The following is a 22,846-nucleotide window of genomic DNA, read 5'->3' as shown; positions in this document are numbered from 1 at the left end:
CTGCATCATGGAATTCAGGTTTGGTTTTAATACATAACAGCAAAAAACTTCTACAACACTGTTACTCCACACTAAACGTGGGGCAAGAGGAATGAGTATGCTTAATACAACTTTGAGGGCATGTGGTGTGTGAAAGAGTTCCCTATGGTCTCGGAGTTCCTGCGAATGATCTGCAGAGATTAAATAACAGTGGGATAGACTGAAACTAGTGACTGCCTTGATGTATAAGTTCAAAAATCACCTGCCTGTCAAGGTCTGTCCTGTGAGTGTGATGGTCTTCCTCAACTATAGCCCACTTAGACTTCACTAAACCTTTTGACACGGTTTCCTGCAGCATTCTGGCAAAAATGGCTGTTTGTGGCTTGGACAGGTCTATTCTTTGCTATGTAAGGAACTGGCTGAATGGCCAGGCCCAGAGATGATGAATGCAGTTAAATCCCCAGGGCTCAGTGCTGGGGCTGGTTCTGTTTAATGTTTTTATCAAAGATCTGGATGAGGGGATGGAGTGCGCCCTCGGTGATTTTGCAGGTGATACAAAGTTGTGCTGGAGCGTTAATCTGCTTGAGGGCAGAAAGGCTCTGAAGTGGGATCTGGACAGACTAGATTAATGGGTTGAGGCCAATTGTATGAGATTTAACAAGGCCAAATGCCAGGTCCCTGGGGCCCAGCAGCCCCATGTGATGCTGCAGGGTTGGGGAAGAGTGGCTGGAAAGCTGCCTGGTGGGAAAGAACCTGTGGGTGTTGGTCAACAGGTGCCTGAACATGAGCAAGCAGTGTGGCCCAGGTGGCCAAGAAGACCAAGAGCATCCTGGCTTGTATCAGAAATGATATCCAGCAGGATAAGGGGAATGATTGTGCCCCTGTACTTGGTGCTGGTAAGGCCAAACCTCAAATCTTGTTTTCAGATTAGGGCTCCTTGATACAAGAAGGACGCTGAGGTTCTGGTGTGTGTCCAGAGAGGGGCAACAAAGCTCCTGAAGGGTCTGGAACTCGAGTCTTACGAGGAGTGGCTGAGGGAACTGGGATTGTTTTGTCTGCAGGAAAGGAGGTTGTGGGGGAGACCTTGTGGCTCTCTACAGCTGCCTGAAAAGAGATTGCAGGGAGGTGGGTGCTGGTTTCCTCTCCCAAGTAATGAGGGATGGGATGAGAGGAAATGGCTTCAAGTTGCACCAAGGGAAGTTTAGGCTAGACAGTAGTAGATATTACTTCACCGAAAGGCTGGGGAAGCACTGGAACAGGCTGCCCAGGGAAGTGGTTGAGTTGCCATCCCTGAAGGCATTTAAATGACATGTAGATGTGGTGCTCAGGGATGTACATGGTTTAGTGGTGGTCTTGGCAGTGTTAAGGGTTGGAATCAATGATCTTAAAGGTATTTTCCAACCTCAATGATTCTGTGATATGGAAAATAAACTACAGAGCCTAAAGCATTTCCTTGAAAGGGAAGAATGCTGGAATTTGCTTCATTCTGCTGCGCACATACGTGGGACTTCTTTGAGAGAGGCTGCCTTGGTGTAAAATTAACTAGTTGCTGGTCTTTGCTCCTTTGCTCTTGATTTCACTGAAGGTGATGATGTTTGACTGTTCTTCCCCTGGGTTTGTGATGCTAGCAGGATGTGCATGTTTTGAAGCCTATCCTAGGAAGAAAAAACATAAATAATTAAAAAAATCCTAAGCCCTAAAGGTTGGAATTCAAAGTAGAAGATACAAGACTGTTAACAGATGGCTTCTTCTAGTGCCCCTGCAGCATGGATGCTGGTAACGGGTTGGTTATTGCAGTGGTCCGAGAAAAATCTGTTGGGAACTAGAGTTGGGGACATATTAAGTTGGATAGCCAGACATAATTTTGAAGCACTGAAACTTCCAGATTGCTTTCAGTTAGGCAGCTTTCTGGATAAATATCAGCATTTTGTTCTCAGCAAACTGGGCTTGTTCTTGGCTTCTTTTAGCAGTTGAATCTGTGATCAGAACTCATGGCATAGGGCTGTGTTGTTTAGAACATAAATGAGACAGTAATAATGTACTGAGATAATTTTGATTTAGTTATGATTTAGTAGCATTCAATTTATATTCAGATCTGTTAATTTAGCATGTAGAAAAAGGGTAAGAATTCTCTGATCTTTGAGAGGGGTCTCACTATATTATAGCCGTGTCTTCGCACTTGATTCTAAGTTTGTGCCAAGGATCAATACGTGGAAATTATTAGGGTGGAAAGCTTTAATTTGTTATCCTCAGTCCTGGTAGAGAACAACTGGAACACTATTTTCAACATAATATACAAAGAGTGCTTGGAATGGGTGTGTGATAGCCAAGGAATCTGTCTGTAATGGCAGGTAGGAGGAAGAATGTTCATTAGCCAAACACTGCTCTTACAGGGTAATAGATACGGCAGACATGGATGCATTAGAGATAGATTAGATAGGAATTAGAAGTGATTCAACAAGAGAAATGAGACTTACTGTGCCTGGTATTAATCTTATTCTGGTACCACTAATGTCTAAATGCCTGCTTAGTTTTGGTTTATGTACTTGCTGTAATGCAAACCAGTTTTTAATGGATAGACTGAAGAAAAAACATGCATTGGCTCCTGCCTGTTTTAATTCTCAGTTCTCACAGAGATTTAAATGTCTTCTTGTTGCTTACTTTGCACAGACCACGTCCAAGCCTTGATAAATTACTTGTTTACTGAAAACGGATTACTTTCCAATTCAACTGAGATGCCAGTTGTTTTGACACTTGATCCTCTTAAGCATTGAGGAGATAACAATCTTTTCTTTCTTTCCAAAACACAAACTAATGTTCTGAAAAAACAAGTTTCAGTAAAAATTTAACTGACCCTTTGGAATATGTTTTGGAGTGGAGTTTGGAGAACCAGGAGAGACTTGAAGCAAATTGATGTAAGTGCTGATTTTTTTATCCATGGATGAATCAGAACAGCTGTCTGGTAGGGGTTCTGGCACAGTAATTGCTGCAAGTGAAAAGCGATTAGGCTAGCAGAGGGAAAAAAATGCTGAAGGATAAGTAAAACCGGATATATTTGGTGGTGCAATACTCCGATGTCTGTTGTTAATTTATGCAGAACTGATCCCTAGCTATCCCTCATTTTTTATTGCTGTTAATTTTTACAGCTTTTAATAGCAAAATGTAAAATGGGAGAACACCAACCTCAGGCATAGTTTCTCTTGTTATATTTATTTCCTACAGTTGTTTCTTTAAAACAGTTGTATGGGGTCTAGTAAGAAAGCTTCCATAACTCTTAAATGACACATTTTCACTTCAGGTTACTTGTCAGATGTTGAAAACTTAGGCAATGTGGAGGAGCAAGAGCAGCAACCTAATGTCAGCCTTATCCTCAGGAAGCAACTGCAACATTAGTGTAATGACAAAAAGAAAATCCCCAGATTTCTCAAATTTCCTGGAGTGATTACAGCAATTTGAGCCCAGAAGAGGTCAGAACAGTTGCAGCTGCTCATGCCGGCAGTGTGGCCCAGCCAGCCTGCAAATCTGAAGGCACATCAACAGTCTGGTGTCATCCCTGAAGGGTAACTGTTTCTTCTACACCAGTCAATTACAGGAAACTTTGCCTGGCAGACAGCAGTAAATGAAGAGAGTTGTGCTCATTCAAAGCCTACTTTTCACAGTTGGCCATGTCTCATTTTATTTTAAGCTGTTGATTACCTCTTGGTGCTTTGGCCTCTCTTTTTGTACATAGTGAATTATGGGAAGTAAATGCCTTCATCAGGAATGATCTGAGAGTTACTGAGAACTAAGTTTTGTGTCCTGTTTGCTGTTGGACAGCTAGTTTTTTGGGTTTTTTTGTTAGGAATTCATCTCTTGAACATTACTGAGATTCAACGATCTGCACAGCACATAGTTGTTTGGTTCCTCTGGTGAAACAGCCTTTACACGAAGAATGTCTGAAAGATTAAGTTGACAGAAAATATCTGAGATGTGTCAGGTGGCAGTTTTGCTTCTAAAGTTATGCCCATTTGATCTTGGAAGTAATAATAATAATATTGCAGCTTTCTCAGCCTGCAGAGAAATACTTAATCCCTTTAGATTGTATCATGGACCTCAATGAGATTTTACTGACATCGTTGATCAGCAGGAAAATGGTATTGTTTGGGCATCTGCTGTTACATGTAGCTGTGGGACACTGGGTGGGATGAAGAAGCACCAATTTTCATTCCCACTTCTGGGCCGTACCGGTGTGCTGCTGGGTATCAGCTAAGAAACCTGGGATGCCACCATGATCCAGAGGATTAAGCCAAGCAAATGGCAAATCCCAGGGCACTGACTGGCCACCAGAGCTGTGGCTTTGGCTCTTGGCTTTAGGTTTCTCCCACACCACACCAGGCTTCTGAATCTGCTGGATAGAAGACTTTGAAGGTGAGAGCTTCATGCTCCAGAAGAATGGATTGTGTTGAAGCCCTCTCTGCTGTGGATGCTTATCCTCTTTCTGCAAGTAGAAATCCTGAGATGTGCTAGGGGTGAAGGAAGTTAAAATTAATCCCTTTTCTTCCCCCTGCTGCTATTAATTTTTTTAAACTTCAAAAATATAGAGAAAAATACTGTAGTGGAACGGTTTTACAATTCTTTCCGATAACCAAATCCTTTTTCTGCTTTTTCCTTGGTTGTAATATAGTCTGTGGTTTATGCCACAGGCAACATTGTTTTGTTCATCAGGTGAAGATTACAGTGAATTACTAGGAGATGCTTAAGCTATGCAGCACTTGGGAGCATTTGCGTGATGCAAGCACTTGAGTTGAGGTTTTTCTTTTTGGCCTAAGGGTGAAGACTCCAGTGCTGGATATGCAGCGGTTCTTCTGAAACACAGACTGGAGAAAAAAAGCATCCCAGGCCAGTTTCTATCAGAATTATTGGCAATAATTTGTTTCCCAGTGTTGTAGGATTTAGCTTGAAGTATGGGAAAGTCTGCAATTCTTAGATATTCAAAGCTCGGTAGTGTTGAGCCTCCAGAAAAAGGTCTTTTGAGCTTTGTGGTTTTTTTCCTTGTCTTTGGGGTTAGAGGGTGCTGCTGCTCCTGTTACAGCCTCACCTCTTAGCGAGTGCTGCTGATATAATCCAGGATGGCTTGTGTGGTCTTTGCTCCCCCTTGGGTCAGGCCTAGCAGTAAGGTAGAGTTTATTTTTGCTAGTTTCTCCCTTTAACGATGATCTAGCAAATGCATTGTCGGGTAGCTAAGACAGCTCATGTCATCTAAGAGAACCGTGCGGTAAATAAGACAGTCTGATAAATCAGTCATTTAAAGAATGAGGTGTTTCGCCTCAGAAGAAGGTGCTTGCAGGTATTTTTTACAGACAGAGCAGTAATTAAGCAAACCAGTTTTGCAGAAGAAGTGTGTCCTGGATTTATTCCCAGAAAATGTGTACCTCCAAGATCCCTGGCTCCACAGGTGCTGCTTGGGCTAGAGCACCAGGGAGGACAGCGGAGTGACTCTCTTCTATTCATTTCAAAGTCCCACATGATGCTCACCTGCATTTTTGACCACTTACACAGAGCTTTATTTCATATTTTGCTGGCATCTCTGACAGCTTTAGCCACTTTGCCAGTGTTTCCTGTCATTCTTCTGTGTGGCAGCTGCCCACCTTGCTTGCCCTTTGAGCTCCTAGACATTCTCCAAGCTGTTACCCCAATGATCTAGCTCGAAGACAGTTGTAAGCTCGTGTAGCTCTAGGTCAGGAAACAGCAAACACCAAACCCTGCTTTGCTTGTGTCGCTCAGCATCCTTCTTCAGCCTTGAGCGCTGATTTATGGCAGTGAGTCTGCCTCGTGCCAGCACTGGGCAAAGCTTTCCTGCTTCCTTTTGGAAGACGCTGCGTCACTAAAAAGAAAATATATTGTCAGAATTTCTCTGAAATACTTACATGGCAAAATCTTCATGTGATTCAAAGTCAAGAGGAAGCATTTGGTTTCAGCTGTGTTGCCTGTGGTGACTTTTACCACTTCGTTTGCGCTCCTTACTGTAATAGTTTTGTTTTGATGTGATCCAGGGTATTTCAGTGTGTGTGAGTGGATGGACCTCTGTCCTCCCGGCCCTGGATCTCTGCTCTGGGAGATGTTACAATGTGTTTCCCCAATTCAGGACACAAATAGCAACCTGGAAGTGCCACCTGCTTTAGTTTTATGTTTTCTCTGTAGGTGGCAGAGAATATGCTGACAACTGGATTTCCATACACCTCTGTCTCTCCTTGGTATTCATTATAACTTATTTCTTCTATGAATTTATTTTCAGGGTGACGCTAACATGACCTCCTCAAAAGGGAAAAACAAACCCTGCATTTCTCTGTTTTTAAAGTTAACATTCAGCAGGAAGCAGTGACTTGGTGAGGGAGCTGTGGAGAAATGAGCTGCCACTATATGAATGTGAGAAGCAGAGTTTTGAAGCAGGGAGTGTGTTAGAATAGAGCATTTTAAAACAGAGAAATGTTAGCTGGGTCAAGCATTCAGTGTCTGTTCTGGCTGTAAATTTCAACTTAAGTGCAATCTTAGCTATGAAGAGGGCTACGATGTAATTCACTCCTAAAAGGAATAGAAATATTAATTGTATATTGGATTCTGTAATAACTTTAAGCAGAATGCACTGTAGGTTTATCGAAAGCTTAGCGATAAATTTGCTGTTTCAATTACTGCTCCTGAAAATTACATCTTATTCTATTGATAGAACTATTACAGCGTCTCTTGATAATACTGCAAATATGTACAGATATACAGACTTTGGAAAAGTTATTCCAGTTCGGGTTTATTGCTGTGCGTGATCTAAGACTGGCAAACACAGGGCAACTTAACAGAATTATTTTTTAATACACATTTCTGCAAAATGGTTATCCCTTGTCAAAGTGCAAAGCTATTTACCATGCTCAGTAGGCTAATTTGATGATAGGTTTTTAATCTTGCCACCTTTCTGTTATTTAGCTGTGATGCTGCACTTCCACTACTAAATCCCTGGGATTATATGTGAGATAGTAGCGTGGCTGGGTTGCATTAAAATTAATTAAAACAAAATTGTTTCAAATAAGATGTTAAATATTGCTGTGTAGATACTCAAGGAGCAGATGCAATTTCACCACTTATATCTCCAAACAACACATGCAAAACCAGATTGAGACATTTAAATATGCCTATACGCTCAAGCGTAGTTCTCCAGGCTCCCCAGAGGGGAGAGATTTTCATGAAGCTTAGGCAAAGTTGTTCATGATGGAGTAATTTTGCCTGAAGGAGCCATTTAGGAATGGGCTTTCCAAAGATGATCGTCACGCAACTGGTCATGGTTATTGCACTGAGGTGAGCAGGCAGGGGCTGGATGACAGGATGATGCTGTGCCCCGTGGGGTGTTCCATCTGGTTCTGGATGTCTCCATCAGATGGGTGCTCCATCCCCTCTTATTCCCTGCATGCACATGGTTTCTCTGCTAACTCAAATGTAATTTCTCTTCAGGTTAGACCCCTGCCACAACAGTTAATCTAAAATCTTGATTTGGAGTAATTTGTGCTGGATCACACGTTACCTATTGCAAGCATTACATCTGGCTGTCACCAGGGGGGCTCCTTGGTAAAGAAAGCAACAGCTGCTTCAGTAATTCAGGTAACAACGCTGCTTTTACAACACAATATTACAATTCAGGTAACATTGGCTGCTTATGAAGTGTCAGGTGACTGTCATTATGGGGGAAAGCTGAGCTGCTGGGGCTTTCCTGCCCTATGTAGGTATGGTCCATATTCGTTTGCTTACTGAGTGCAGGGATAGAGATTACATGTGCGCATCCTGCTCTGCCCAAGATTTTGTAGCAGACTTTCTCTTTGAATGTGATACAGAGCTGCTGGGATTTGCAGGGGAGCTGTCTGTTCTGCAGCACGGGATTGTTTTTTAACCTCACAGGCATGGGACTATGTGGAAGTGCATCACATTCTTAATTTCACAGTGCAATACGACAGCTGAGGATGGGAATGGTTTTCTAATTGATGTTCCATGTGTTTTAATGAATGTTAGAACCCCATTAGCGCTTTCCTGGACCCACTGCTCTGAGTGCCCTTTCTAGACTGTGCTGAGCTGGTTTTCAGGATGTTGGGGCTATAGCAAAATTAGTTTTACTCCTGTAGAGAAACACTTCTCGGGATGCAACCAGCAATGCCCCCAGCAGAGAGGGACCCTAATGTTTGTTAGTCTTGACTTCTTCCTTTGGGAATCAGGGTCACATCTCCCAGCCTTCAGCAGGTAACACCAATCCAAGCAGAAAGGTAGATTTAATGGGGTGGATGGGAGAGTGTGATAAGAAAGCAGAGAGGCTCTTTGTATTGTCCTGCAGATGCTTTAATGAGAATCGGTGCTCAACTCAGGATGGTGTCAGTCCAGGAATAATTTATCAGGTGCAACCACAGAGTGAGGGTTAAAGGTGAGTTTAGTAGGTCTGGACATTGGTGTATGCCCTCCCTCTGGTGCTGAATGAAGCATTAGGTGATATCAAGCTCAGGTGAAAGGTGGTTTGTGTTCCCAGTGGCTTCACCTGAAGGATGCATTTCACTTGCTGAGAAAACTGTGTATTCTTGTGCTGTTAATTAATTTAGAATGCACTGTGCTATAAATGGAGATGTTGCATCTTCTGAACAACTGTGGGGGATTCCCTGCAGTGTGGTTGCTGTGCGGTTTTGAGAACAAAGTCTGTGTTCCTACAGGTGCTGACGTGTGAGGATGCTGGAGATGTGGCTGCTTAGCAAGGGATGGAGCCGGCGTGGTGCCCACCCTCTACCCTTCCTGCTGCAGCCACTCCACATCTGGGCACAGCAGCATCTACCTCTGAATGTGGCTTGTGACTAAACCCATCCAGGAAAAGCCCTCCAGCAGGCAGCAAGTGTATTTCAGACCTGCCATAAATGCCTGGCTGTGAAAATTAAAAGTTTACCCTGGCTCAGCCGAGCCCTTTAAACCATTTTATTTCATAGAATCATAGAATAACCAGGTTGGAAGAGACCCACCGGATCATCGAGTCCAACCATTCCTATCAAACACTAAACCATGCCCCTTAGCACCTCGTCCACCTGTGCCTTAAACACCTCCAGGGAAGGTGAATCAACCACCTCCCTGGGCAGCCTCTGCCAGTGCCCAATGACTCTTTCTGTGAAAAATTTGTGGTCAGTCGTGCCCTGCTCATTGCATATTAAAAACTTCGAAGGTTTATCTTGCATCTGACATGTGCAAATGGGCAAAATCCAACTAAAAGTGCCATGGTAACAAGCTGAAGCAATTCAGTCTGCAGTGCTGCAGGTGCTGTGCCCACAGCTGCCCTAGGTAATCACTGTGCTTTGTTGACAAAGCATGGGGTATAAATCTTGTTCTAAATATTTGCCAGAAAGTTTGCTCAGAGACGGCTAGTATTATGACATAGGATAGCTAAAAATAGAACTCTCACTGGTAATTTTTCGGTCTTTGGTTTCACAGTGTGAGATGTGATTTTTTTTCAGAAGAGCTGTACATCTGTGTTCCCCCCGCCCCCCAATTTAATCATGGCCACTTTGTGAATCAGGCCTTTTGTGCTTCCCAAAATTAACTTCTTCACATAGAAGACAGAGTGATGGAAAAAATAGACCTTGAAATCATACTAGTAAGGGTGCCACTACAGGGGCTGTCATGTCCCAAGCTTCATGGTAGAGTTCACTGAAGGGAGATTGGAAAGGATGCCTCACCTTTGTGTAGGACTTCTTGGGAACTTCTTCATGGGCTTTTCAAGTTATTTGTGCCAAAGAGTGAGGAGAGACTCATCAAGAGGAACAAGTGGACCACTGTGAACCACAAATGACTTGACCCTGTCCTTGCTGAAGTGAAAGGCACAACTCTATTGTCTGTAAAGAGGGTGAGAGCAGGCTGTGAGGCTCTTACAAACTCAACCTTAATTAATTAACAGCTGCCTTAATGTTTCCAGGGATTCTGGGGTGATGCTCTGTTGTGTGCTGCAGGAGGCCTCTTGGTCCTGAAGCTTTCCTGAAACACTTTCTGAACCACTGACTCTGTCAGAGTGGCCTGGAGGACATGGACTTCTGAGTCACACTTAACTAGTGATGATCTATCCAGGCATGTAGGAAAAACATTAGGAAACATGTAGGAAAGACATTAGGAAAAAAAATTTCACAGAAAGGGTCATTGGGTACTGGAAGAGGCTGCCCAGTGAGGTGGTTGAGTCACCTTCCCTGGAGGTGTTTAAGGCACGGGTGGATGAGGCGCTGAGGGACATGGTTTAGTGTTTGATAGGAATGGTTGGACTCAATGATCCGGTGGGTCTCTTCCAACCTGGTGATTCTATGATTCTATGTAGGATAGCCTTGCTGGAAGCATGTATAGGTGGGGAGTTAATGTGCCTCTTCCTTCTGAGGAATGGATGGATGGATGTATGTTTTATCATTGTCTTTCAGGGAGCAGTCTGTAATAAAAGCCACCATCCCTAAGCAGAGTGCTGTATTTCTCTCTGTATGTTGCTGTTTATTTTGATAGTGTTTCAGTAACTAGGAAATGCCAGGTACTCTTTCAAAATAACGGTTTCTTTAATTATTTATACCTTAAGGATCAAAGAAGGTTTTGTTTTGCCTAGTTACGGCAACAGCTGGATGAGTCAGAAGAACAATTGCCAGTGCCATCAGAGCAACCTTGATATTTCTAGCAGGAAGCTTATAATTAAACTGAATCACCATCATGTCATTTGTGTTACCCAGATCCATGTGTCCAAAAGATATTATTAGCCTCATCTTGCATTATAGTTCTGTGGCTCCCTCCACAGAGCTGGAAGTTGCTAATGCTTGTTTTTGTCATTAGCTCTGCTTGTGATGCTGATGCCTTGGAAATAGGCCTTGCGGTGTGGAAGCAGCAGATCGGCACTGAAGCACGATGGTGTGTGCCCTTAGCTGGGGTTTCAGGGTGGGTACAGCCTCTCTACGTGATACTTTAGAATCATAGAATCACTAGGTTGGAAAAGACCCACTGGATTGAGTCCAACCATTCCTATCCAATCAAATCTGGGTACAGATTCCTGAAATGGTGGATTGTTCTTCCTTGGAAGCTCATAAGCAGCACTCCTTCTTCAGCCCCCTGGTATCTTAGAATCGTAGAATGATTTGGGTTGGAAAGGACCTTAAAGATCATCCAGTTCCAAACCCCTTGCCATGGGCAGAGACATCTTCCACTAGGTTAGGTTGCTCCAATCCTCATTCAACCTGATCTTGGACACCTCCAGGGATGAGGCAGCCACGACTTCTCTGGGCAATCTCTTCTGGTTCCTCATCACCCCCACAGGAAAAAAAATCTTCCTAATATTTAGTCTAAATCTCTCCTCTTTCAGCTTAAAACTGCTACCCCTCATCCCATCCCGAGCCTTCCTGTAGGCCCTTTAAGTACTGGGAGGCTGCTCTGTCTCCCTGAAGCCTTCTCTTCTCTAGGCTGAATGACCCCAACTCCCTCAGCCTGTCCTCACAGGGGAGGTGCTGGAGCCCTTGGATCATCCTCATGGCCTCTTCCGCACTCTCTCCAACAGATCCATGTTCTTCCTCTGCTGGGAACTCCAGAACTGGCTGCAGGACTGCAGATGAACTCTCACAAAGAGCAGAGTAGAGGGGCAAACCTTCTCTAAACCTTCTAGACCTTATCTCAAAATCAGGCACTTGTTGCTATGTCTTCACCTTCCAAGAGTCTTGCTGTACTGTCTGCAAGAAGAATAATTTTCCACAAGGCACCCACATTTTCTTGGTGTTGATCTTAATTAGGACAAATACATGACAAATAATGTTGCCCTTAAAACTTAATGAAGGATTTCCCTAAACAGCTGTTAATTATCACATAAGGCCACTGCCCTCAGTCTTCATTGACATGGTACAGAAGTTGTGTATTTTTAAATATCAGACAGCCAAAAGGATATTCATCTTGGGAGAAGAGATGCTGGCATGGAGCTAGCATGTGGCAGCATGACAAGACAGTGTCACATGTGAGTTTTCCTGGGACTGGTCTTATCTGAGTTGCTGTGCCTATGGCAGAGAAACTTGTATCTGGGCTGGTAACACCAGACTCCCATTAGAGCTGAGGAAACGGAAGGGACAACTCATCTGACCAGCGTCAGACACAAGTCAGCACTCATTTATTTTGATGGATAGTACAGACAATATTGGTGATTAACTCCTATTTTGGCATTTACATCTGCTCAGATGAATCCCAGCTTTACAGAGCTGGAATCACATCATCTTCCTGATGCATCTGAAGCTTGTGGGCTTTGTAAAAGCGATTCTCAATGCTGCCCTGCTGTTGATACCTCACATTGTGCTGGGGTCCAGCCTGTCCACCTCTGGTTCCGCATTTTGTGCCCCACAAAACCTTTGCTGAGTGGGCATTCTGCTGCTTGATCCCTGGGGTTATATGATTGCTAATGAGTGGTGAAACCAAGGAGGGCAGCTTAGCTCTAATATGCTGGGCTGTGAGCAGCAGCAGGTATAGTGCAAGCCCCTACGGCCAAAGCCAGCTCTACCCACCTACCAGAGCTGCTCTTCATAAACTTGCAAGCTGCCTGTTGTCCTGGGCTGTGACCTGCCACAGCCTGATTTCAGGAAAGATAAATAAAGAGGAATAGAGAAGGCATTCATCCTAAAGATATTTGGGTAGGAACGAGAGCATCGCAATATCTATTGAAGCCCACAGTCATATACAAGCTCCTTGCATTGCTTCACCTGACAAGTTCATGAGCGCCTGTCTCCTGAAGCTGCCTCTTTTGTTACTGATCTCATTGGTTTGTGTTTTCATTTCCACTTTGTGAGACCCGTTTTCCTTACATCTCTTCTCTGTGCTTGCTCTCTCCCACCTGGTATTCTTGATTGGTGGGAATGGTTGGACTCAATGACCTGGTGGGTCTTTTCCAACCTGGTGGTTCTGTAATTCTATGATGGCACCAAGTGCCTGAAAAAATACTGCAGTTTGATGCCTCCTGATGACAACTCCTGATGGGTGAAGGGTGGGGATGTGTGTGCACTGTCCCTCTGCAATGAGTCAGTGAAAATCATGGGCTGAGTGGCCAAAGGGGCATGTGCAGACCTGGACGAGTGAAGCTCCTGCTGGCACAAAGTGGAGACTGGGCATGTGTGGGACCACTGAACCAGTCCAGATGCCACCTTGCCCAGAGCAACAAGAGAGCATGCACTAAAGTGAACTTTCCAGAAAAACCTCACAGTGCATTTGCAGGGTTGCTTGTCAGTCGCTCCCCAGCAGTGGAATTAAGGTAGATATAGAAGACAGACTGACAGATGGCTCCAGGTAGCACCACCACTAACCTTGGATGTGTGTATCTATGGATCATGACTTCAAGGGCTCCAAGGGAGGTAAAAAAAAAATCTTACCTTTCCTATCCTTTTCCTACTCTTTCTTTTACTTCTTTCCTTCTCTTTTCCCTTTTGCACTATTCTCCATGATTCAGTTCTGCATGGTGTGAAGCTCAATCTCTGCTGGTCTCTGACAAGTAAAACCACATTGCCTGTGGCTCTGAACCCCGTTAAGTTTCCTTTGTTGGGCTTTTGTTTGCTAGTGGTGCCTTGTGAACTCTTAATAAAGTTATTGTTGTCTCAAGTACTCTGGGCTGCATGCAGTTCCCTTCAGAGCGTTCAAAGAGTTTTCCTTTGTCTCATTTACCAACTTGGCAGCAGAGTGTTTACTGGTTTTTGCAGACTGGGTCAGGAGTGGATGCGACACGATATAAAATGATAGATATAGCAAACTTATTACCAAGTTGTTCCTTGCTACAACTTTTTGCAGGGCGAAGAGATGAAGCAGGTAGTTAGATCTGTGAAGAAACAGGCTAGTGATGCACATCCTTCCCTAGGGTGTGAGTTGGAAAACTAATCAAGCACATCTTTTCTGTCTTGCAAAATTAAATGCTTCTCTCATAGATTAAAGTACCAAGCTGGCCTGGCTGTGCTCTGCTATAGCTCCTTGGCAACATCAAAGTGGCCTGGTAGAGGGGAAAACACCTCTTGCTTAGTTCAGTCTGAAACAGCTCTTTGCAATCAGCAAAAAGGGGCTAGAAATTACTCTCTAGCACCCATGTTTTATCAACCTGTCCAAAGCATCCAGATGCTCCCTCAGCGAGAGGCTAACCCCTGCTGGAGCCAGCCTTCAGTCTGAGCCTGAAATTCCAGGGTATTCATCCTTCCTACACGCCACTTTTCCTCTTGGGCTGGTTGCAACAGTTGGTACCTGGCTCTGCTGAGCCCCGCAAGAGGCGTCTTCCTGTTCTCATCATGGGATGCAGGAGATGTGCTCCCTAAGTCCTCTGCCTGTCAAACTGGTTCACTGTTAGGTTCAATAACTGGGTATTTGCTGGGCTCATCCCTGCTCTTTGGCTTTCTAAGGCAGGTGATGTGTATTTTGTGGTTTGGCCACCTGGAAGCAGAAGGTTTTTAGGGTGATGGAAACCACCTGTGAGTTGTTAAGCATCTGATGGGGCTCTGCATTCCCACCTGGGAAATGTGTGACTGGAGCAAGGAAAAGACTGAGTTAGCTCAGCCCTGAATGATTTCAGAGCTTGGGGTTTATTTAAGCAACCAAATTCAGATGCTGGCTCAAGTTCCTGAAGCAGCAGAAGGAATTGAACCTTCTGACTACTGCTGTATAGAAGACTCTTTTTTCCTCAGATCTGGCCAGGAAAATGGGAATATTTAAGGTATTTGTCCTCTTGCTGGGTGTTTGTCTTATTTGGAATATTTAATGTGTGTTCAATTGGTGCTTTGTCGTACCGCTAATGGCATTATCTTTGGAAAACCGTGCACAGATAGGAGATAAATATTTCAGATTACAGCAACTTTACCTAGGTCTCTTGTAGCTGAGTCTTGCTGCTTGTCCTGCCTTTCCTCACCCCAGCAGGTTTCCCCCTTGCAAAGCCCATATGATACCACAGTGAGAGAGAAAACAAAAGCTGAATTAATTATAGGACTGTACCAATGCTTTTGTGGTTATTGAAATGAGCTGTAGCACCTGGAATTAGGAGAAATAGCAGATAAAACCAAACAGAATTGAAGAATTACTAAAAATACTAAGTGCTTTGGTAAATGAGATTAACAGTGAAATTAATTAAAAGAGATGAAAGGCAAGACAGCCTGGAAGACAGATAACCCATGATCTTCCTCTATATTTTACTGTATTTGCCTTTGAGGTTTGCATGGAAGAGCTACAGTGAATTAAATATTCAGCCTATAAACAAACACAGGTCATTTTTTATTCAGTTTAAGGAGAGGCAAGAGTGAAGTTATATATGGGCTTGATTTGGAGTCTGAACCCGCAAGCTGCAGGTTCCATGGATGGTGTGATTTAATACTATATAATCGTTTAATGATGTTTAAGCACTTGTAGTCCACAGGCAGTATTTTTTAATTGCATAGCAGGGGTAATTTAATTCAGACTATCCAAGGTTAAATCCCAAGGTGGAGAAACCTTGATATTTTGGTCATTTTGGGAAGATGTAGATAGGAAAAAATTCTGGTTTTAAATGTGTAAGCTTTAACAATTATTTCAAGTTTGAATGGTTTGAGAAAGCCTTAATAGTAAGAAGTGCTTTTATTTAAATATATATTTGATGAAATATGTTGAAATATAGTTTCTAGCAATGCAATTTCAATTGTGGCAGCTGCCTTTTAATGATTGCTTTTCATTCCAGTAGATGCATTGTTGAGGACTCTCTCTTCAGATGTTCACTTCTCTGTAATGCTCCAACGCTTGTTAAATTCATTGAGGCTTTGTGGTGATCGAGTTCCTCAGGTTGCACTTGATCAAGGATCACAGTAGCATGGTTTGTGCCTACACATTGTTCTTAGGTTATACTTGCCTCTTCACATGGAGATGAGGTGCTGGAGAAAGTGATTGCTTTCCAGCTGAAACCAGTGGCCAAGCTCTAGCTACCCTGTTCAGACAGCTCGGTTTTTGTGTGTAATGATGTGGCGCAGCTGGAATGTCTCTCTTGATTCCTAGACTGGTTCTATCCGCTTATGACTTCGCTGATAAGAGAAATGTCTCCACTATCTATCTAACGTCATGCTTTGATTCATACTCTGTGTCCAAAACAGGGTATGCCAGCAAGTAATGGTGGTATTAATCTTTCAGTCCTCTTGTTTTTGAGGCTGTGCTGTTCTCGCTAGTGAGGTTTTCACCTACGGTTTTGGTGGCTTCTATTGCTTTTTCTCACTGTCTTCCTTAAAATCTTTGTACTCAGGTGCTCCAGTGAGCAGAAGTTTCTTCTGCAGAGCCTGCATCATGCTTAGCGCTCAATTGCATTGGCGAGATTTACTTTTGTAGTAACAGCTCTGTATGAAGAGTCAGACCACAGCCATGCCCCAAACAGCCAGTTAGCATTTCATAGCTTTAGTTTTCAGGCTGTTTTCGCAGCACCCACCACTAGTGCTGAGTGTGCACTCCACAGTCCTCTGAGCTGCCTCTGGGATGAGTTGCACCATGTAACCTTGATCCTCCATAGCCTAGTTGGGTACCTGGAGAGTGAGTTTCTAAAGATGTCCTGACCTTCTTCCTAGTTTTTCTGTGGTTGATAATGACTTAAATTTAAAATCTTATCAGATCTAAGGAGACCAGGTACCTCTCCTTGTTGCAGCTCTGGTCAGGGGACATACCAGGTGGTCAGATATCTGTTTGTAAACTGTGTAAGCGAAGTGCTGTTGTTTCTGTAGCAGTAGGAGATATGAGCAAAGCTTCCTTTTCTTCAGACTTGTCCAGCTTTGTGTGCTGAGGGTGAAACTCCTTCCACGCAATTTCTCTGGAAGGTTTTTTTGCTCATACACTGTACACTGATGCCATCCAAACAACCCCATCACTCTGGGACCTTATATGTTGGACGTGGCTCTGACCAGCAACGAGTGGTGGATGTGGCTAAGAAGCAGGTTGCAGGATCGTGCTGCTGGTTGGTGCTGCTGGGTTCATGCCAGCCACAGTCCTTCGTGCAGACAAGATCTCTGATGTGGCTGGACTAAGAGAGTATAATCCTCCTCTTCTAGGCTTTGTGAACTGAATTTGTCTTGAAAGAATAGAAGGAAGATCCTGATTACTTATGCTGCAATTCAGACAGGTACATTCCCAGTTGCCACTGCTGGCTGCAGGGGAGAAACTGTCTCCTTATCAAAAAAAAGAAGGGGAAAAAAGGTGGAAAAAAAAAAAGAACACATATACACAACTCCACTAGTTTGGATTAAAACCCAGACAAAAGACTTTTGCTCTGTCTGAATGACTTGCTTGAATGGCTTGCAGGGGTGCAGGGGAAGAAAAAGAAACTAATGCCATTTTGAAATGTCACTCCTGACTGTTCAAATACCACGTAACACTAAGGCTTGTAAATCACACACCACACACTCATCATTTTTTAATTAGGATGATTGGGTCTTTCACTGCTGTGGCAGAACCTTGCACAGACAGGCGTTCTCCCGAGCTTTCACAGTTGCCAGGGTGTAATCCACCACATCTACCTCCTGCTTTCCTTCTGGAGATAGACTTGTCAAGGAAAGAGGTTAAACATGTAATGGATTTTCTTTGCTGGCAAGGGGATGTTGAATGACTGATTGTAAAGAAAAAGCCCAGGAAAGCATGTTTTCTTGATGCTAAACCATAATTTTGAATTGAAGTCTAGGCATAAGCTACCGCTGCAGTAGAGTGCTGAAGAACTGATGGGCTTTCTGGCTCTTGGTCTCTTTGGAGATATTGTACCTGTATTACTTGCTTTAGTGAGACCTTCAGTTTCGTTGTGTCAGTATTTCTGAGTATATCTGTCCTGGAAGTGCATTTTCTGCTTTAGTGCAGGTCCTCAGCAGAAAAGAAATTCTATCAGGTATATAACAGAGAAGTGCTTATGAATTTTATGGCCAGAAGTAGGGCATTTTTGGTTTAGGCCCATAGTAGGCATTTCAAATAAAATGAGAGTGACTATTTTGCAGTTCCTGGTTGTATTTTTTGTCTCCTTCGCTAATTAAAGTAGTGAGTGTTGCTTTAGTTATCTTGCTGTGAATAACAAGCTGCTTGGGAGAGAAATAATATTGTCAGGAGCTATTAGACGGAGGCTGGAGACTTTTTATTTTTTTTGTAGTGCCCAACAAAAGGTAAAAGGGTTTGTGGACCAAGCACAGTGCAAGTAGCTGGGATTTCTCATGGAGACTTCCTGCAGCTCACCCTCCAGGACCTCTGCAGCCCTTCATGTGCTTCTGTGATGGCTCTTAAGCCAAGCAGAGCTTCCCCTCCAGTGCTGTTGGCTTCTTTCTGCTCATATTTGGCAGGTTGTTTGATTTCTTTCCAATGAATAAAGAAATGAGTAAGTGCATGTGCTGGTGAGGTCAGGTTTGTTTGGTCACTGCTGGTGAGAAACTGGCCAGTGACTTTTCCTATCAACCTGCAGCCCAGCAGGCAAAAGGAGCGTCTCTTCCAAGTCCCTTGGAAGTTCCTTCCCAAGTGCCTATCTCACAGTCCTGGTCAGCAGGTCAAAGCCCATCCTCATGTGGTCCTCGGTCTTTGGATGCACTAACAGAGAGGGTGATTCAAAGCATGGGTTTGTTTTCCTCCAGGCCTGATGGCAGCCACAGAGGCCAGGCCTCCAAAGAGACCTGCAGCAGTCAGAGACCATCCCTTGTCCCAAAGACAGGCTGGACTATGCCTGAAGTACCTTAACTTTACTTACATTCTCCAAAGACACCTTACCCAGACAACCTGCTGTAGTCCCTCCTCTTGTCTACCCTAAGTCTCCTGCTGATTTAAACAGTTTGGTTTTGCTGCCGGAGAGGATGCCTGATATCTTCTGCTTGGTGGCTACATTTAGATCTTTCAAGGGAATTACCGTGACTCTCCTCAGCCTTCTTCCCCCTCTACCTGACTAATAACCCCTTAATCCAGCCTTTCCTCCAAGACTGTATTTTTTGTTCAGTGATGATACCTGTTGGTCTCCTGGAGAGTTTCTCTTCAGCTGGTGCACACTTGAAACACGGGTCCCAGGCTATGCTTGGTTTTCCTGCTGAGGTCTTAAAGCCAAGAAGAGAAGGCAATTCCTGGTTGGTACTTACCTTCAGTGCTCCCAGGTGTTTACTTGTTTGCTCATTCTGTCGTGCAGATTCACACAACGCTTGTGGGCCACTGCTGACTTGTGATTCATGATGACGTCTTGAAACATTTCTATTGAATTGTTGCTTTACTGTCTCCTCCTCCTCCTGTATTTTTCCAGTGTCCTTTTGAATTGCAACTAATTTGTTTTCAGCTTGAGTTTAGGTTTTTTCCTTGTTTTTCTTTCTTCTTATCTAAAAACATAAGCTACGTAGTCTGAAAATATATGGTTATACTTTAAGGAAAGAGTAACGCTCTGTGTCACTCTTACCTTTCAGCAAATCTAAATAACTGCCTCTCCTCTCTGAGGCTGCATGAAATTGGTGTTAACTACATGGAATATTCCATCAGAATCGTGCCAATTCCCTGCTGCAGCCTCTCAGAATAGCTGGGTTGTAATACTGGGTAATTAAGTTGCACTTCTACTGCCCTTTTAACCAAGGGTGCCATAACCTTGCTTTAAACTGAAAATTCACAAGGAAAGCTTATACCTGTGTCCTGGCCTGACAAGATCCCAGTTGAGGTGCTACTGGGACCTGCACTGTCCCATGGGATGTGTGCCATAAATACTGCTGGGATGAGGGGGATAAGTAAGGGGATGCTTAGAGCAGACAGATCAAACTTGGGTTGTGTTTCATGCTGGAGGGAGAAGTGTTGGATCTGCAGGCTCCTGGGTCCGTGATGGAATTTCTGTGGTGATAAACACCTGTTTCATTATGGAGCTGAGCTCAGCATCAGAGGTATCTTCCTGGGGATGCAGCAGTTTATAGCACACACCATACTTTCCTGCTTTGCTCCCTTGGTAGGTACTCTTCAGTTTTTTTCAAATGATTTACATATTGACGTGATGATCTGGGCTGCCACAGCCCATAATGAGCTGTTTGCTACATAAATGTATCTGGACAGCGAAAGGTATGGACTCGTGGGCTGCACAGCCCATACGCTGGTGCTCACCTTGTGCTATGGGTCTGCAGAGCCACTGCCAGCTTGGTGAGGGGGAGCATTCAAGCTGCTGCGGGGTTTATGGGGATGAAATCATGTTGACTGCTGCCTCATTGTCCCAGTGAGGGCACTAAGGCAGGTATAGATGTGTCTCGTAGGAGGAGACAGCAGCAGAAACACAGAAGAAGATGGACATGGAGCAGTGGAAGGAGCTGGATGACCTTGGTGGCCCCTTCTTTGGTCTCTCTAGACATTTAACAGAGGGGACCAAATCCCTGATGTCTCCTATATCATCACTGGAGTGTGACAGACAGCGTCTTCTGAGCAACGGTCCAGCCTGCAGAGACTCACCATGTTTGCTTTTGAGGCCAGTGTCCTTAGCGCAGCATCAGGGAAGAGGAGGGATGCAGTGGATGGAGAGGTGGCAGCTCCCCTGATCATTTCTGGGTCATTGAAATGCTGGTTAACTTTTGCCTCTGTTTCTTGAGCTTGTGCGTTTCCCAGGGGTGTGGAGAGACTTAATGGTTATGGAGATTAAAACCAATATAGAAACAGCAAGGGTCTGTTCAGCAGAGTGTAGGGTTTGGCAGGAGGCACAGAAATGGCAGTTTTAATTATAAATGAATTTATAATGCAGTTTGCACTTAATATGTCTGGCACAATATTTTTCTGTGGGAACTTCCAGGATGCTGGGCTGAAGAAATTGAGTGCAGCTTTTACTAAGTTGTACTAAGTTTCTCTAAAAAATTGCATTTGTAATTCAGTAAATTCCTGACCTTTGCTCAGTGAATAAATTTGGACAGTAGGATGAACATACACACTAAGATGCTTTTTACTTGACATTTAGAGACCATTAATAAGCATGAGAAAAAAATAAGTCTAACAAACACAGGTTATTTCAGTAATGGAACAGTAAAGGTTCAAATTTAATAGTATATTTACCAGTTAATCAATGATGTGAAACTTTCTAAAGAAAGCTGCAGAGTCAGACACCAAATTAAAAGTAGTAGGGTGGCTTTTTGTAAGGGATGCTGCCAGAAGATAACAGGAGAGGAGAATGTCATAGTCAGCCCACAATTTCAGGTTTCTGGGCTCCCCACTGAGTCATTGAATTCCGGATAAGAAGATCAATAAAGTCTAGTTCCTTACTTCTGAGTTAAAATCCAATTCTGGTTGCAATTGCTAGTGATGGCTTTTTGGGGGGTGGGTGCGCTCTCATCTGTGTGCCTGGTCAAGTGACAGATCTTAGGATCATGCATCATTTTAGTGGTCATTCAATTGAGGTCAGGGACTCTTCACAGATAGTTTTACCAACTATCGACCCACAGAGAAGTACTTTGTGCTTGCTGATTGTCTTCTTTTATTTTTCTTTTTTAATGGATGGAAGGTGAAAAGAGATGCTGTATATTTTCATTTTATATCTTCAACCCCTCCCAAAATGTTAATCTGTAATAGAGGTTATCAAAGAAAGATATTTAATCCAGATCATCTCTCTAGAGCTGGTATAATTCCAGCAGGATTTGGTGATTTTTGTTGTTGAATCTACTCACAGTTTCAATCAGGAATGAGGTTTTTCTCATGATGCTGAAAAAACTGATATGGTTAATTATGAGAAGGAGATGAACAAAAAAATACGGGAGCAACCTCACCTGTTCATCACCTGTTTATCTGTAGATAAAAAACAGTGAAGCAGATGGGGAGAATGAAGCGCTTGAATATTGTTCACAGAGCAGTTTATTCAGTAAATAACTCCATTATCTGTAGAGAGTTGTGAGCAGCTGCTCTTTATTTGATTTTGTTGGAAAAGTCAGAAGCCCAGAGGAGGATAAGCTTTCTCCTGTGGATGTGGTGTTGGAACTTCTGTGTGTCGTTGTTTGTCCAGCCCCTCAGTGACTCAGAATCCTTCCTCAGTTCTCTGTTGCAGAAGATGAAACCAGTGATGACTGCTTAATTATTCACAAGCTTCAAGACTTTCTAAACATTTAAATACTTTAATTTTCTAAGGAAAGCAGCCATGCAGTGTCAATTCAAAGTGCAGCTATAACATATTAGTTGCAGTGGTTGGACACTGCCTGTTTAGTCTGATTACTTCTCCTGCTCTGTTTATCTCTTGCGAGTGCCAGGGAAACTTTAAATTTGGTGGCCAAAATGCAGGACTCCAAAGTGGCTGACATGGAGGCTGCCTTCTTGGTGATGCCTCTGCAACTTATGCTCTCTCCAGACTCTGGTCCCACTGGAAATTGCTGCCATCACTTAGTGCTGGCTGTCACACTGTCCTGACTGTGATGCCACATCATCCTCAGAGTACCAAATGCTTATGATGTGATGCAAATTTTTATAACGGCTTAAGTCTTGATTTGCTAGCTCCTACATCCAAAGAAACTAAAGGCTGGAAGCAGCAAAACCTGAGTATGGAAGACTCGGAGGAAGTTTCTAGCTACTTCAGTCTTCTGCCTTGTACTTTGTGCTTCTCTCCTTGTAACCCATCAGTCCCTTCACAATAGTCACAAACTGGTTTGGGACAAATTCAATACATATTCATGTTTTGAAGTTATCTGGCAATGTGGCACCAAGACTTACTGCAAACTTGTGCGTCTGAGCTGCGTCAGATCTTAGTGACTCTGATAAAAGCCTCAGTCTAATAGGTGGGAAGGCTGGTGTAAGTAAAGACTGTATATATTAAACCTCTTTGCTGAGTCTTTTCTGGATCAGGCCTGGACGTGCCAGATAACTGCTCCTGTGATTGCTCCCAGCCAGGGAACTGTGTTGGAACTCTGGGGGGAAAAATTTAAAA

The 22,846-nt window shown here is 43.6% G+C and overlaps 1 protein-coding gene across 1 annotated transcript in view; it reads left to right on the top strand.

The window, feature by feature from the left end:
* The window catches only part of KLF11 (KLF transcription factor 11), a 469,199-nt gene that overhangs the window by 77,631 nt on the left and 368,722 nt on the right, over positions 1-22,846 (top strand). The gene's annotated exons all lie outside the window — the stretch shown is intronic.

The sequence above is a fragment of the Phaenicophaeus curvirostris genome, chromosome 2 (assembly GCF_032191515.1).
Source record: "Phaenicophaeus curvirostris isolate KB17595 chromosome 2, BPBGC_Pcur_1.0, whole genome shotgun sequence".
Lineage (NCBI taxonomy): Eukaryota > Metazoa > Chordata > Aves > Cuculiformes > Cuculidae > Phaenicophaeus > Phaenicophaeus curvirostris.
This window is presented reverse-complemented; position numbering and strand designations above follow the sequence as displayed.